General features: G+C 39.5%; 1 long non-coding RNA gene across 4 annotated transcripts in view; it reads right to left on the reverse strand.

The window, feature by feature from the left end:
• LOC131366299 (uncharacterized) overlaps positions 1 to 15,367 on the reverse strand; it is a 36,320-nt gene that overhangs the window by 10,155 nt on the left and 10,798 nt on the right. For 2 of the 4 annotated variants that reach the window (XR_009206786.1, XR_009206789.1), the window contains exons 2-3: positions 8,947 to 9,081; positions 7,721 to 7,793 (exon numbers count right to left, since the gene is read on the reverse strand). This is a non-coding gene — a long non-coding RNA (uncharacterized LOC131366299). Of the gene's footprint in view, positions 1 to 7,720; positions 7,841 to 8,946; positions 9,082 to 15,367 lie in introns of all 4 variants that reach the window. The other 2 variants (XR_009206788.1, XR_009206787.1) reach the window with 2 other exon arrangements.

A 15,367-nucleotide genomic window follows, 5' to 3' on the forward strand; every position in this document is an offset into this window, starting at 1 on the left:
ATTTGACAAGTATGGCTTTTGAAAAGTGCTTGGGACAGAATAACCGCGGGGCAAAAATCAGAAAACCTTGCATGACCAATTAGAAACGTATCTGTATTAAGCCTGTCTCATAAAAAAGAGTCAGCAATCACAGAATGACAAATGCTCTGCAAGTCTTATAAACTTAAACACCCACACACAATGTGGGTAATATACTGAAAACCATATAGTCATTCACTGAAGGCAAAACAAAAAGAAATTTACAGCTACAGCCAATATAAAGCCTCAGATTCTATATCTGGAAATGATACAATATTAGGAGTGTACAGTAGTTTTCTGTAAATAAGTCCACAATTCAGTGCCATGTAGGATACAACTGTCCAGATAGTCCAAATATGCTGGTGCTGTACAAATTTATAGCTTTTGGATGTGAAAGCTTTATCAGGGATGAGAAATTTTTATTACAGAGGCCACACTGACAACATGAAGCCCTAAACCCATTTATATTATACAGATTATACTGGATTTTTTTTAAAAGACCATACTTTCAAAACTATTTGAACCCAAGCATGCATATTTAAAAATAAAAAATAAATTAAGTGACACCTGACTATCACACCCATATGTGGTTCTTCTACCAAACTGTTGCCACAAATTTGGAAGCACACAATTGGCTAGAGTTTCCTTGTATACTGTAGCATAACAATTTCCCATAAGTGGAAATACGGGGCCCAAACCTGTTCCAGCATGACAATGCTCTTGTACACAAAGCAAGCTCCATGAAGACATAGTATGCCAATGATGGTGTAGACAAAATTCAAGTGTCCTGCACAGAGCCCTGACCTTATCGCTACTGAACACCTTTGGGATGAACTGGAACACTGATATCACTAATGCTCTCATGGCTGAATGGGAAAATCCCGACAGCCACATTCCAATATCTGGGAAGGTAAAGCAGACTCTTTGGTCAGGTGTCCCAATACTTTTGGCCATATAAGTATAAGATACACCTATGCTGACAAGACAACATGAGCAAACTCCAGCTTGAAGGCAAGAAACAAGATTAATTGCTTATCACAATATGATATCAATCTCAGTCTCAAAAATATGAACACAATATGCTTTTCTGGGAAGTTCCTAAGACTCTGGAAAATCTTCAGGATGTTGTGCTTTGCAGTTTCTCTTTAACATGACAGCTTGTGTTTTTTTTTTTTGCTTAATTAACTTCAAAAAGAAAGGAAAAAAGCAATAAATAAATAAATAAATAAATAAGGCTTCTGATGGAATGATTGTTTATAGCTGCTTTATAATGTGGAAAAAAACAGAAACTCATGGATATCGACATAAATGTAACTCTAAATCATTAAAAAGAACATTGTGATGTTTTGAAAGAGAAATAAAACAGTCTGTGATATGGTGTTGTGTGTGTTTTTTTCCTTACATACAGTATCATATGCCTCTAGTTGAAATTTGCAGAAATTTAATAGCAACCTAACAAGCTTTTACCCCACAGTACATGCTGTACACTCAACTGCACCTGCACAGATTTAGGGCACTTTGCTCTGTCAGTTATGAAGAAATGTGCATGTGTATTAGCTGGAGCACCCTGGGAAAAAATATGTTATTTTTATTGCTGCAGCTTTTTCAAAAGTCATTTTTGTCAATCCATTTCTGGTATATGGGTCTCTCCCCATTCAAGCACATAGAAACCTGGTCTTGGTATGACTGAATTAACTGCCCGGGAGCATTGCCAAGATGGCCGCCAAGTGGACAGACTTTACTAGAAGTACTTTGTTCTCAACCCACTGACCTCTCATGGCTATTTCTGTTTCCTGCCTCGGGAGTCTTATGTCCTCTTCTTTGGACTGTTAATGGTAAAATAGTGGTATCAGTGATGTTGCTCTTTTATATTAAAAGCCAGGGTTGTAGAGCTTTGCTTTTATACCTTTACCAACAAAGACAAGCAGTTGTATATGATTGGTCTTTTAAAATCCAGTCATACAGAATTGCATCCTGCGTCGCAAATTCTACTATCACAGAAATCTAATAGACACTCTTTCAGGTACTAGATTATTAGATTTTTTAAGCAATAATCATAGCATAATACGCTCTCTCTCTCTCTCTCTCTCAGTTATATATATATATATATATATATTATATATATATATATATATATATGTATATATATATATATATATATAAACAAACACGCACACACAACACACATACACTCCCCCAGGGCTTAGAGAGATACTAGCTGCTGTTCCTGCGGACCTCCAGAGAGCACGGTGCTGTCCCGCCTCACCTCTCCGACTGAGGCAGACACTCCTACACCCGCCGAGGTCTTTAATCCGCCGCCCAAGTCCCATCGGCAAGGATCATTGAGCTAATTAATAACGTGGCACAGAGAGGGATGGGAGTCATTAAGAAGGCGCGGCTGCACTCTACTCCACTCCCTCCTCTTCTCTCTTTTCCTCCTACAGCCTACACCGGGGCTTCTGGGGGAAGGTGGGGGGAAAAGACTGCAGATGCAGAGTTTTGCTTCAGCACACAAGCCTCTAAGGCATAATTCACTACAAGTGAGGGGGAAAAAAAATACAACTCGCAACACAAACATGAAGCGCACGTGCTCAGCGATCCAACCAAGATGTATACATGCGTTAAAGGGTGAATTTTAATTTTTTTTTTTAATGGCTGTCCTTGTTAGCAGATTGGAAACCGTTAGTGTCACAATTTGGAGTACAAGTACTCAAGGTCCTTGCAGGGGTATTAAAAGGTGTGTTATTATGCCATTGGCCTTGGTTTAAACACTCACAGCATTATTTAATCCTAATCAAAAGCTTTCCATACCTTGGTTGGGTAGTTGTCATGGCCGTAACTGGCTATTAGTACCCCTAAGTAGTTTTAGTAATTTACAGACTTCTATTCACGATCACAAATAGTAAAAATGTACAAAGGATTTCATATTATTAACGCGATGTTGATGAAATACTAGCATGCCTCTGACATATCACACATCTGGTGTTCTTGTTTCTCCACTGCAGTTTTTCTCTGAATGGTCATGGTGTATCTTTAGGGTTACATCAGGTTAAATAGCTCTGGGTATTGAGACCTGCAAATCATTATTAGCTGCTCTTCCATTGTAACTAGCAAGGCAAATCTTTGATACATCACATATGAGGGCTTTTGGTTGCATTTTTAAAAATTTTACTCCTTTATAGGAGTAAAATTTTTAATGACCTCTAACATAAGTGTTGGCTTAAGTAATATTTCAAAATTCCTGAATACAACAAAATCATAGTTATCTAGTTAGAAATGACGAGTGCAACAAAGCAGAACAGACTAAAAACTAAAGCCCTGCTGCATCACTCACTAGGTAGAGATTAAAGGAAGGCTAAATCCCACAGCACCACTATCAGCAGACAAACAACCTTGTGGGTAACGTGGATACATGAACCAAAGCCAGAATATGAAAAGAGTCAACTAAGAATTTCATTTACAAAATAAATCCAGGATGTCATATGCACGCTTGATTAATATGCAAGTCATTAGGGGTTGATTTTTCTTTAAGCAGGTAAATCATCAAACTCTGGTCCTCTAAGACTACAACAGCAAGATTAAAAATGCTTGACTCATTCTAGCTTGAGTTGATTCTATCACATTATTTATGCAGGAATATAGACAGAAAAACAAGCCAGACATGATAGAAGACAGACAGAGAAAAATGGGCAGTCTGAGAGGCAGACAGACAGACACAGAGACTGATAGCCAGAGAGAGAGAGTGAAAAAGAGAGTGAGCGAGACGAACGTACAGAGCGAGCAAGCACTTAGTGTAATAGGCAGCTCTTGCTAATGAAAGGAAACAAGAGCAGCAATTAGTAGTGTAAACAAAGCACTGTGAGAGGACAGGCCAGATCTGCTCTCTCTCCCCTGACAGCCGGGCTACTAACAGGCAGCAGTGAAACTAATTGGAATAACTGGGAACTGAGACAGAATCGATGGAACACAGGCAAGCTAGCGGGCAGATTATTCACCAATCGGCGCCACCACCCTAGGGACCAGCACAACACCAGCAAGGCTATGGAGTGAAGTGTGGCCAAAGCACTGAGAAAGACAGCAACTTCTATGCTCTGATGTATCAAATAGATGGACGTGGATACTTACAGATACACAAATACACACACTGGATCTGGAATCAATTCTGATACGTGGTTACAGATGTGGATCTGGGATCACATTTACACCCACCAACCCACACACATGCATGCACGCATACAAATAAAACTTGCACAATTCTATATCAAGGCAAACTGAGTAATCGTTATATTACCTCAATATGACCCCGAGCCCCTGAGATAATAATCATACACTTACAACATCCTCATCCTGTCATAAAGACGGTCCGGGATGAGCTTTCAAAAAAAAACAAAAAAAAAAAACAAGAGAAGCACTATGAATAATATTACTCTCCCTAATTGATGTCCTCAGCACCAGGCTATGGAGAAACCGGGACCTGATCCAATACAAGGAGACGATAGGGTGGTTGTAATGGCTCAGGCATTTTTTGCCACACATGGAATCGTTCTGTGTGGTTCTTTGAAACTTGTGCAAATAGTGTTCTCCCTTTGCAGTTAGTATGGGAAACAGACAGCCTTTCCTCTCAACTTTCATTAATAGTGATGAGGAAATCATTAGCAGGTCTAGCGCAATTTCCATTAGCAACTATAAGACTCATACACACACATACACACAAACACTTCCTCTTACTCTCCAAATGCCAGTGCATTACGACCCTCTCGCTCATTGACAGAGCTGTCAGTCACTGCTCAGATGGATGCCTCTCTGGGGAGGATTCCTGATCCTCGGCATCGACTTATTTGTTTTGCTGATCTAACCACCTCTGAACCTCTATCTGAAGCGAAAGTGAGTGATAAGTTAGTGTGCACTTGGTTTATTTCACATTAGGCCATGTCCTGTGAGATGACATGACATGACACCATTGTGTGGAATGTGCAGTTTTGCAATGTTGATGTAATGCAGACTTTACTCTGAGAGATTTTTTATGACACTGCAGCATGGTATGATACAGTTAATAATTGTAATCCAGAACTATTTGTACCCTGGCTGTTGTTTTTTTTTTTCCGCTTACATAACAGTGCTCATAAAGTACAAGGAGTTCTACAGAGGATGTCATTCTCCGAACACCGCAAATGTTAACAGTAAACACTAACTTGCAACAGGAGAAAAAAATGAGAGCTTCAGTGTCAGATTTATCTTTCTACTCAACATTTGATTTTGAGTGAAATAAAATGAGCTTTCTGGTTAATCCTCTGTACTCCATAAAAACGTTATCAAACTTTAACAGTCAAGATTGCTGTTCTGTATAATTTGGTGAAAAACTGACTCAGTGTCCCATACCACCTACCAGCACACTATACAGTACATTCGCTCTGTGAAGGAAACTGCAGCACACTGTTTTGACATGCTATTCATTTTGGAAACAGCTCTAATGATGGTGATTTGTTGTGCTGCATTTCATTTCAAGTCGGAAAGTGGGAACTTCTTACTAAGTTCAAAGGAAACTAGGAAAGCCACAGATTTGTCAGATTTTCAAAATGCAAACATGAATTAAAGGAGCAAAAATAAAAAAGGTGGGAGAGGTCCAATGATACAAATAACCTAAGAAATAATTGTCATATTGTCAAATTAAATATTGTGTGGCTGAGAGTACATTTTGGAAAACAGGTTTGTGTTTCCACTCGTTTGTTTGTGATTTCCTGTCAATCTTTTTACAGACGTTCACCAACACCCATTTACTCCGCCTCCATCTCAGTCTGTTGAAAACAAAACAAGCATGATGCCCAAGACAGCCAGATACTTACACAGGGAGAAAAAAGCATGCCATGCTTCCGAAAAACGTAATAACAATAAATGTAGTAAGACTCAAATAAAGAAAGAAAAAAGGTGTATATGCGGTAAATATTTGAATAGCCAGCTTTACATAAGAAATAAATTTTTAGAAACTGAGATAATGTACTGCTTTGGATGGACACATTGGATGAACCCGCTGCTCAACAACTTACATTACACAGTAAAACATGATAGAGAAGGCTCGGTATGTGCTGCTTCGTATGTGTTTATAGTGTTATAACTTCGCTATTTAGCAGCTGATTAGGCAGAGACACGAGTCAGGGTAAAAATCTAACACCATCATGCATGTAATTGAACTCCGCCAGTGGGAGTAGATCCAGGAGGCGTGATTTTGTGTACAAATGGCAGGAATAGGATGATGTTGTATTTCACCTACTCATCTTCACATGGAAGCATACAGGCAGAGTTACAGAGTTAATGATAAAATGATCTTCTTTTTAAGACAATTTTAAGGTATTAAAATGCATATTTGAGTGAACGCTACTGATATTATAAGCTGCTACGCTTGCAGAGACACCACCAAGCATATGCTTAGTTAGCTGTTCAACATACAACAATATTGCTTTGTGATTCTCTAATAATGTATAGACCTTTCAACTGTGCATATCAATTTAGACTGAATGTGGTGTAATTGTTATTCGCTCCAGTTTGCAGTCTACACAGATGGGGAGATAAATCTGGTTTTTGGCTGAGGCAAGCCATTTTCATTGTTTATACATCATCCTTTTGAGCTCTGAGCACTGGAACGCTTTGTGATCTGAGCACGGGAATATCAAGTAGGAACTTCCCACATCTGACTTTGTTTGGAACCCAGCTGCACTATACTTTGCATCATATGCTTTAAAACGAGAGACAGAGACAAAAAAAAAAAGCAAATACAGAAAGATTGGGACAATATCAGACATGAGAATAAGGAAAAGAGACAGACAGACCCAGTGCAAGAAGGAGCAGGCTGCAGTTAACAAAAAGCTTCATTTACTAGAAGCTCCTGGCAACAGACAGCCTGGCAAGCTGCAAAGCCTCATTGGAAATGCATTTACTAACCGCCTCAGAGTTGCAGCTTCGCTCCAATGGAGTAAATTTTTTTAGATTCTGTAAACTGAAAGTTTATTGCACTGGCGAACTCAAAAGAGACAAATGCGGCCCCTGATCCTAAAACAGCATTAGCTTCTGAGACAACCCCAACCCTGAACTCTGAAAGACTCCAAAAGTGCTTTAAGCTTCCCCAGTTCAGCATGCCGTGGAGTGTTCCAGGCCTTTGATCCACGACCCTAACCAGAGTAACATTTGTATTGTGCTAATGACTTCCTGTCTCTTGTCACATGCTCCTTTTGGGTGAGTTTCTGCTTCCTGATGTCGAGGTCTCCTCCAGCCTTGAGCAGTTGAGTGAAAGAGGCTGGATTTATTTTGTCAGCCATGTTCACCCTCACTCTCAATGGTGTTAACAGTTACTAGGTCTCGCAGTGGACAAGCTAATCAGGAACAGCTCCGAGGCACTTAAAGTCACCTCACTTTGAAGGACGTGGAGAACAGTAGCGGGGCGTTAAGTGCTCCTCATTATCTTAAACACACTCTTTAATTTCAGCATGCAGCACTCCCACTTCCCTGATTAAAAACGAAGGAAATTGTTTGTTTAAGACCACCTCACAGTACAGGAGGAGTTTAATCACACATAATCATTAACAGAGCAGGAAACAACCTTGCACCACTACACTACCCTGAATTTGTATTTGCTAAATGATCAGTAAATATCAGATAATTAATTCTTTAAATATTTCAAAAAGCATTTGGTCAAATAAGTCAATTTTACCTGTACAGCGTCCTCCAGATGAACAATTGAGACCGAAGCTGATGCAGTTCAAATCAGATAACATCTGTCTCATCTAGACCGATCGAGGATAAGTCATCAGTCTTAAACAGGCAAGGATATCTGACCACAGCAGATGTATATTATTATATTGTATTATTCTATTCTGTTTTGCATTATATTATTAGTCACATCTATTAACCTAAAAACACTAAGCTTGATGATAAAAAATCCAAGACCTAAATTTCAGATAAACAAATGACTCACTGCAAAATGTTTCTTTATCACAACTGAAAAGGACCTTCTGAAGAGAGCAACATGAGAATTATTGGACTATTTACACTAAAACGGCAACAGAAATTATTCCACAAGCCACAGGCCTCATTATTCACAACTATAAATGGGACACCTGTTTCTCTAACAATAGTAGTTATCTAGGAACTACATTCAAAATTAAACATTAAAAAAGCTGTGCTACATGGAACTGGAAAATAAGACAAGCCTATTTGTTTTCACTTGGCACCTGCTGTGCCACCAATCATCCCTACCCAGCTTTCTGTCATTCTGCCACCTTTCTCTATGGCAACGTCCTAAACCACATTCTACCACACTAAATAGTGGGTCTGATCTGTTTGGGTATTACTTTAAAGCAATGTTTAGTTTGAGATGTAGATCTTGCGTGTTTTGTGTACACAGCTCCACCTACTGGGTCTTGGTGACACAGCAAGTGAAATTCCTGACAGCTCATTATTTGGAAGTGTAGAACAGACTGGGTGCTTGTATAACCTCTAGAGACCCAAAGTATAATTGTGTGTCTTGTAATTGCTGCACTATTTCTGTTTATTAGCAACCGACATCTATGAGAATTGATCAATGGCTCTAAACAGGAAGAAGTTTGGGGGGGGCGGGAAGTAATACCCAGCTGCCTTCATATGAGCGTCTTACAAGGATAAATAAGCAAAGTAGTTGGGAGAAAATGGGATATCCTGATATGAGGATCGTGTGTTTTTATAAGGGTAGGGAAGCACTATGTCACTTTATGGACTGGTAGAAAAAGAGAACAATACTTTCAATACATATGCATTGTCTGTGTGGGGGAGGGGAGGGAATTGTGAGCTATAAAAATGGTGAAAGTGAATCTTAACTTTCTATCAAAGGAAGAAAGGGTACATTTAATCTTAAGTGGAGTGTGTTTAATGGCCTCCTGTGCTGCATACAGTGTGACGCACCGTGCCATGTTGATTCATCTGGATTTAGAGTGGATCATCAAAGCACGGCGAAGGAGATTCGAGCTGTCGAACATCAAAAGGCACCTGACAGGAGCTCATGCTTCTGTAGGACACTGATAACCCAATCCATCATATCTGTTTGACAAGATAGAAGAAGATAAAAAGAGAGAAAGAAAAAAAAAACAAAGAAACAAAGTGGGTTCTGTAAGACATAATTAATAGTGAGTTGCATTTTTTTAGAAACTCCACCTGGTTTGAACGTGGTGGCCTGAGGCACTCGGCAAGTCTGTTCAGTACCAAAACACGCAGAGAAAATGGCAGAAGAGCTCGCAGCGCTTTCTCTGTCTCCTTCATTCGACCTTTTTTTCCACCCCAGTTTTCTAGTGTCACCGTTAAAAATCATTCATCAAATTTTGATATATGAAAACGTCCCTTGTATAAATACAACATAATAAAGAACAAAGCCAGCTACAGGACTGGCAAATTGCTGTTGGATTTCCTTTCAGGATTTCCCCTGAATTATTACACCACCCAGTGTCAATATTTGGGCTCTTATTCAATTCCTGGATTTGAAAACTGGTTTTGGCAGTATTTAATAAAGATGTAGGTTTTTTCACTTTTAATTTCAACTCCAGGTTTTTCGACAACAGTGATATGAATCGAACGTAGCCAACTGGTATAAGGGCTTCCAGTGTATAGGTGCATCATGATGTGATCGAAATAAACACTGATGGTTGGTCTGATGTGGAAGAAAAATTTCATCTGGGAAATGAGAAAAGACTGCATCTGTGGTGTCCTCTGAAATTAATCTAGCTGTAAACTGAGACTGGATATGATGTATGATCTAAAGAAACAGATGCATTTGTGGTTGGTTATTAAAGATCTTAGTTGTTGAGTCTGATCTGGTCAGTTTGCATCTGTACAATCTACAAGCGCTGTATGAGAGATCAGATTATTAGCTGTAATCTAAAACATAGGCTTTATAGAGAAAATGGAATAGCAGTCTGATCTTAGAGAAGAGTTACTCCTATCTGCAGCATGATCTAAAAGAAAATATGGATCATGTTGGGTTCAGATGATCCCCACAAAAAGTCAGGGCCACTCGACAGTCTTGCACAGTTGCCATGGCAGCAGTATATCCGTGGCAAGGGAAGGAAGCTGGCACCCCCCAATAACAGGCGACCCCCCTCCCTCGAGTGACCTGCCGCTGAACCGGGGCTCGAGGCAGAGGTCGATGCCTCAGAGCGAAAGAGTGACAGTGAGGGATGACACCGGCTCAGAATGAGAAAGAGCCAGTCGCACCACACAGATGGGAAGAAGAGAGAGCAGGAAAAAAACAAGAGACAAGAGCAAATTTAATTACAATCAATGAAGGGGTCTTCACCACAGAAAAAGAGGAAAAAGACCAAAACAATGGACTGCAGCCTGTGTGGAATTAAAGCAAAATGAATATAACTCTGAATCGTATCCTACTGGCCAAATTAAAAACGCTGTCTTGCCTGAAGCTGTGAAGGAAAGATTACTCCCATGCGTCAATTGATGTCTGTACTTGATATTGATCATGTCTCACACACACACACACACATACACACACGTGTGATGTGTGTGTGAAAGTTTTTGTCTGTCTTTCTTCAAAAGTTTTTGTTGGCAAAGATATGAACATAGAGGTCAAGCAGCTTGACCTTTCAGTGGCCCTTTCAGGGGTCAAAACAGATAAGGTCAGTGTCATACATGTAGCATCGCACATCATCTTCTCACCTGAGAAATCAAAGGAATGGTGCAAAACAGTACTGTAGGCGCTGCAGTCCTGATAAATAGCAGTATATCGAATCGGACAGCAAAATACTCTAATTTTCCACAGCATATATTGTCCTCCCAGTTGATGGAATATTAAACACACCAGTCAGTTAATACCTCATTGGGTCTAATGGACACTCAGTTGCTCAGGTCAATCCAGAGACTCAGGTCAAACTGGCTCCATCTACTGGTGCTAATTATATTTGCTACAGGGTTAAGGTCAGACCTCCAAACAAAAACATCCAAGAAAAGCAGTGCTGTGATCAGAAACTGGCACTGATCACAAGCAGAGGAGGAGCAAATAAACAAATAAATAAATAAACACTGTAACATAACAGCATGATGGGCTCTATCTATCTGTATGATGTTTGTTTTTTTATTGACTACGAAACAGATAAATAAATTATTTATTTACAAATTACAGTTCATTTATTTTATTTAATATTTCTTTTATTTTGTTTTATTTTATTATTTATTACCATGAATCATTTTAATTCACAGTTGCATTTAACGCTGTGGTACATTATCACTTTGAAACAACTGTAAACAGTTCCTAAAAGCAGTTTCTTCATCATCCTCTTTTTTTCTGCTGAAGACTCACATATCTGAAACCCTTACAGCTTCAGAGACTCTGACACAAGAGACTCCTTCCATAATTGCAAAATAAACATATAGGTTCACCATATTAGTATTTATGAACAATTTATATCGGTTTATGTTGAGCAATGTCTTGTGTAAGAAACTATAACATGTTAGGACAAGAGCATTAAAATAAACCCCTAATTTGGCTGTTGTTACAGGTAATTTATCATCTTCTGGCAAATCAAAATCAAGTATTTATGAGCGCTAGATCACTAGGTGTGTCACTATACAACAATTTGTATCAATGCATCAATTTAAAAAAGGCAATGACTGAAATGAATCTATGAAGCAACCATAAATTAATTATTATAGATTATAATTGATTAGAAATAGATCATTATTAAAAAAGGGGGGACAAACAACTGAAGTGTAAAAAAACAATTTAGGTCTGATTTACCATCATTGCATTCATCATCATTCAGATGAATGGTAGACCAACCTCAGATTCTGAACAAAGCTGGTCCCATTTTGTTTAGATTTTATTGTTTCTAAGCAGATTCACTCATGCTGGTATCAGTAAATATCGAATCACTGCCTTATGAATCAAAATCGTATCATATTATATATAACAGATTCAGATGTATTGGCAAATATTGAATCATTGGATTATGAATCAGTATTTTATCACATCATATCTTTGCAGTTTCAGTGGTATTGTCATATATACTGAATCGTTGTCTTGGGAATCAAAATTGAATTGTATCATATGGTATTGTACTGTACCATGTCAGAATCAGCATTGTCCAATATCGAATTGTTGTTTTATAAATCAAAATCAGACTCTATTGTATTTTATCGGATCAGATTGAGGGGTGTCATCAAATATTGGATTGTTGTCTTATGATTCAAAATCAGATCGTATCATATGGTATTGGATCTGATCGGATCCAGTGGTATCATGAAATATCGAAATATTGTTGCCTTATGAATCAAAATCAAATCGTATCATTTAGTATGATATCATATCAGGTATTGTATTGCTGTACTGTTAAATATCAAATCATTGCCTTGTGAATCCAAATCATACTGTACTGAAGCCTGCTTCTAAAAGCTACCCATCACTTCCAGAAGATTAAATGCAAAACTTTTGGCATCCATAATGACACAAACACCACCACCACCAACCCCCCAAAAAAACACCTGACTTTCACGTTACAGCCAAGATGGTATGATCCACACCAGCTGCACCAGCACGTGTACACGTACATGTTGGATTCTGCAGCACGTGCTCTGGAGCCCTCGCAACACCGCCACCGTTGTCGCATTCTTTTTCATTTGCTTGTTTTCCAGATACCGTGTCCTCTGCATCACCCCGTCCTCGCCTCGTTCCTCTCCACTCCTCTCCTCTCCTCTCTCTCCACCCCTCCCTTCATCCCTCTTCTCGCTCTCCCGCCTGCAGCAGCATCCAAGCCCCTAACCGCATCAGGAGAGATGGCAGATTGGAAATACGCAAGCTGTCCATCCATCATCTGAGAGGTGGGGGGTGGGGGGTGGGGGTGATGGGGAGGGGGTGCACGGAGGGAAGACAGGGGGCACGAAAAGTGAAAAGCAAAGTGGCATAAAGAAAGGTGAAGGCAAAGACAATCTCAGGGACAGACACAGGCACAAATCTCCAGAGAGAGGCAGCAAAAGATTACATGGGATATGAAGACAAAGTAATGTAGGCAGCGGCGAAGGTAAACGGCTATGCGAGACATTTAAGGAGTCAGGCATGCAGGTACTTTGGGAAGACACGTGTGCAGAGTCCTTCGCTGCAGGTACCTCTTAGCAAACAGGGGCTTGGCACAAAACTGGATTAGCTGTATTCATCACCGACTAAACTAAACGCTGCTCTTATGAAGTCATGTAAGAGAAATGCTAAGCTGCAAAAGTTTACATTATAACATAATCAGCTAAAACCATTAGCATGTCTTTTTTTCTCCTGGTAATTTTGTTGTTAGGAAGAAATAACACAATTATAAAGCCCAAATCATCTGCAGGGAGTTGAATTAAAAGACCAGGAAGATGAATTAGCTTTCCATAACAGCGTATTTGCACATTATATGAGCTATAATAGCTTACTTTGCATTGCAGGTAGCTTGCAGCGTATCAGCGAAGAGCACCATTTTTGCACATCCCACACTCAGCTCTGTAGCAGGCCATGACTTGCAACATGAACCCCATTATTACTTATTACAAAATTATGGATTTTTTTTGTTTGTACAACCTTTTATTTATTAGTATAGATGTATTTATTTAATCCAGACATGTGCCAGATATGTGTCATCATTTAGGAGCAGACTCCTTGTGTTGATGTTGAATGTTGAAGTCTTAATTCTGACTTAATGCCTCCTGTCAATCAAATCACAGGTTTATATTAATGAGTCTGTACTATAGTAACATCTCATTCTTGGATATCAGAAGCGCCACATAATCTAAGGCTAATAATAACATGAATACAATTTTGTTTGTAGGTTAGTGCTTTGTATCAGTCAGTAAGTTTTCCCAACAGATTTTGCACTTTATAGTTTCTTGGCAGCATGACAAGTGAAATTTTTGTTTGTTAGTTTGTTTTTGCTTTTTTGTCTTATTAATTTCAAGAGACAAATAAGCGAGGCTGGTGTGGAATATGTCTGTTTATTGCTGTTGTAACGTAACTCTTGTCGCAACAGACATTCCTCAACATTAAATGTAACTATAAATGGTTAAAAAGCCTTTCCTAATAACACAACAACCAGTGTTTTGGGGTTTTTTTTGTCTTATTTACTACAAGAGAGAAAAAAATAGGCTTTTCTAGCTACCGTAACAGGAATTACCATGTTGATTGGACATTTTACAGCATTAAATGTAACCATAGCTGGATAAAAAGTACGAAGTAAGATTTATTATAAGTCTTAAATCACTAGTCTTGGCAAATCTCTATGCTGCATCACACCACCCAGTTGTTTTGTTCCTTACATAATTAGACTGTGTATGCATTTTGTATGTGTAAGAATTTTTTTCCCAATAACATCTTGACAACATGACATGAGCTACTAGCTGATGTGTGTCTACTTTCTGTGTAATCATCTGACTGAATGTGGCTAATGGTATTTTTGCTTCGAAGAAGAACATCTCCGCTGAACCAAAGTTTGAAACTTCTCTACATGACCAGATGTTGTGTCACATTTATCCACTGCATTTATTGCTGTATTTGTATTCGGTTCATGTTTTTGGGCTTTGGGGACTGCACACGCCTTCATCTTATACTCAATTAGACACTACAATAGACAATGGAGGCATTGAGAAGAGCAGCAAATAGAAGGAGAATCACTGAGCCAATGATGACAACGTTGATGCGGCAAAGTCACGAGGCCGAGCCAGAGCAAACAAACCTGCCTTCACGTCGTGCCAGAACACACTAACATATTGCAGGCCTAGCCTCGCAGGCTGGCACAGTGTGTCGAGCGGGTCACGGCTGGCGTGAAAAGCACCTGTGGTAAATTGGGAACACATACGCCGAGAGGAGTCCGGGGAGAGCGTGCAGCAGCGATGGACCATCTGATGGATGGAGTAGAGATGAAACAGGTGTGCTAGTGTCTCTGTGGCTCTCTCACCGTCTGTCTCTCGTCCTCCATCTCAGTGTCCGTTGTCGTGTTTCTCTGCCTCTTTCGCTCTCTCATCCTCTCTCTGTATCTTGTTTGGGTTATTAAGTCTTAGCTGTATGTCCAGTATGGTTAAGAAAATGGGGCGTGATAGGAAACACTCTGATATGCAGGGCATGTCACAGAGTCTGGGTCATACCTGGGTTGTGCTGCCACTCTTTGTCTTCCCCGCCTCCTCTCCTGCTTCTCTGTCTTTCTATCGCTATCTGTTTTAATTAGGAAGCGGCGTCTTGGGGATCAGTAGCTGTAATTTGTCTGCAATAAGGATGTGTTGAATCTTTTCTCTCTCACACACACAGAACACACATTTCAGGTTTTTTCGTTTCCCTTCTGCATATATTTGGCACTTTTTGTGCTAC

Source organism: Hemibagrus wyckioides, linkage group LG15 (genome assembly GCF_019097595.1).
Source record: "Hemibagrus wyckioides isolate EC202008001 linkage group LG15, SWU_Hwy_1.0, whole genome shotgun sequence".
NCBI lineage: Eukaryota > Metazoa > Chordata > Actinopteri > Siluriformes > Bagridae > Hemibagrus > Hemibagrus wyckioides.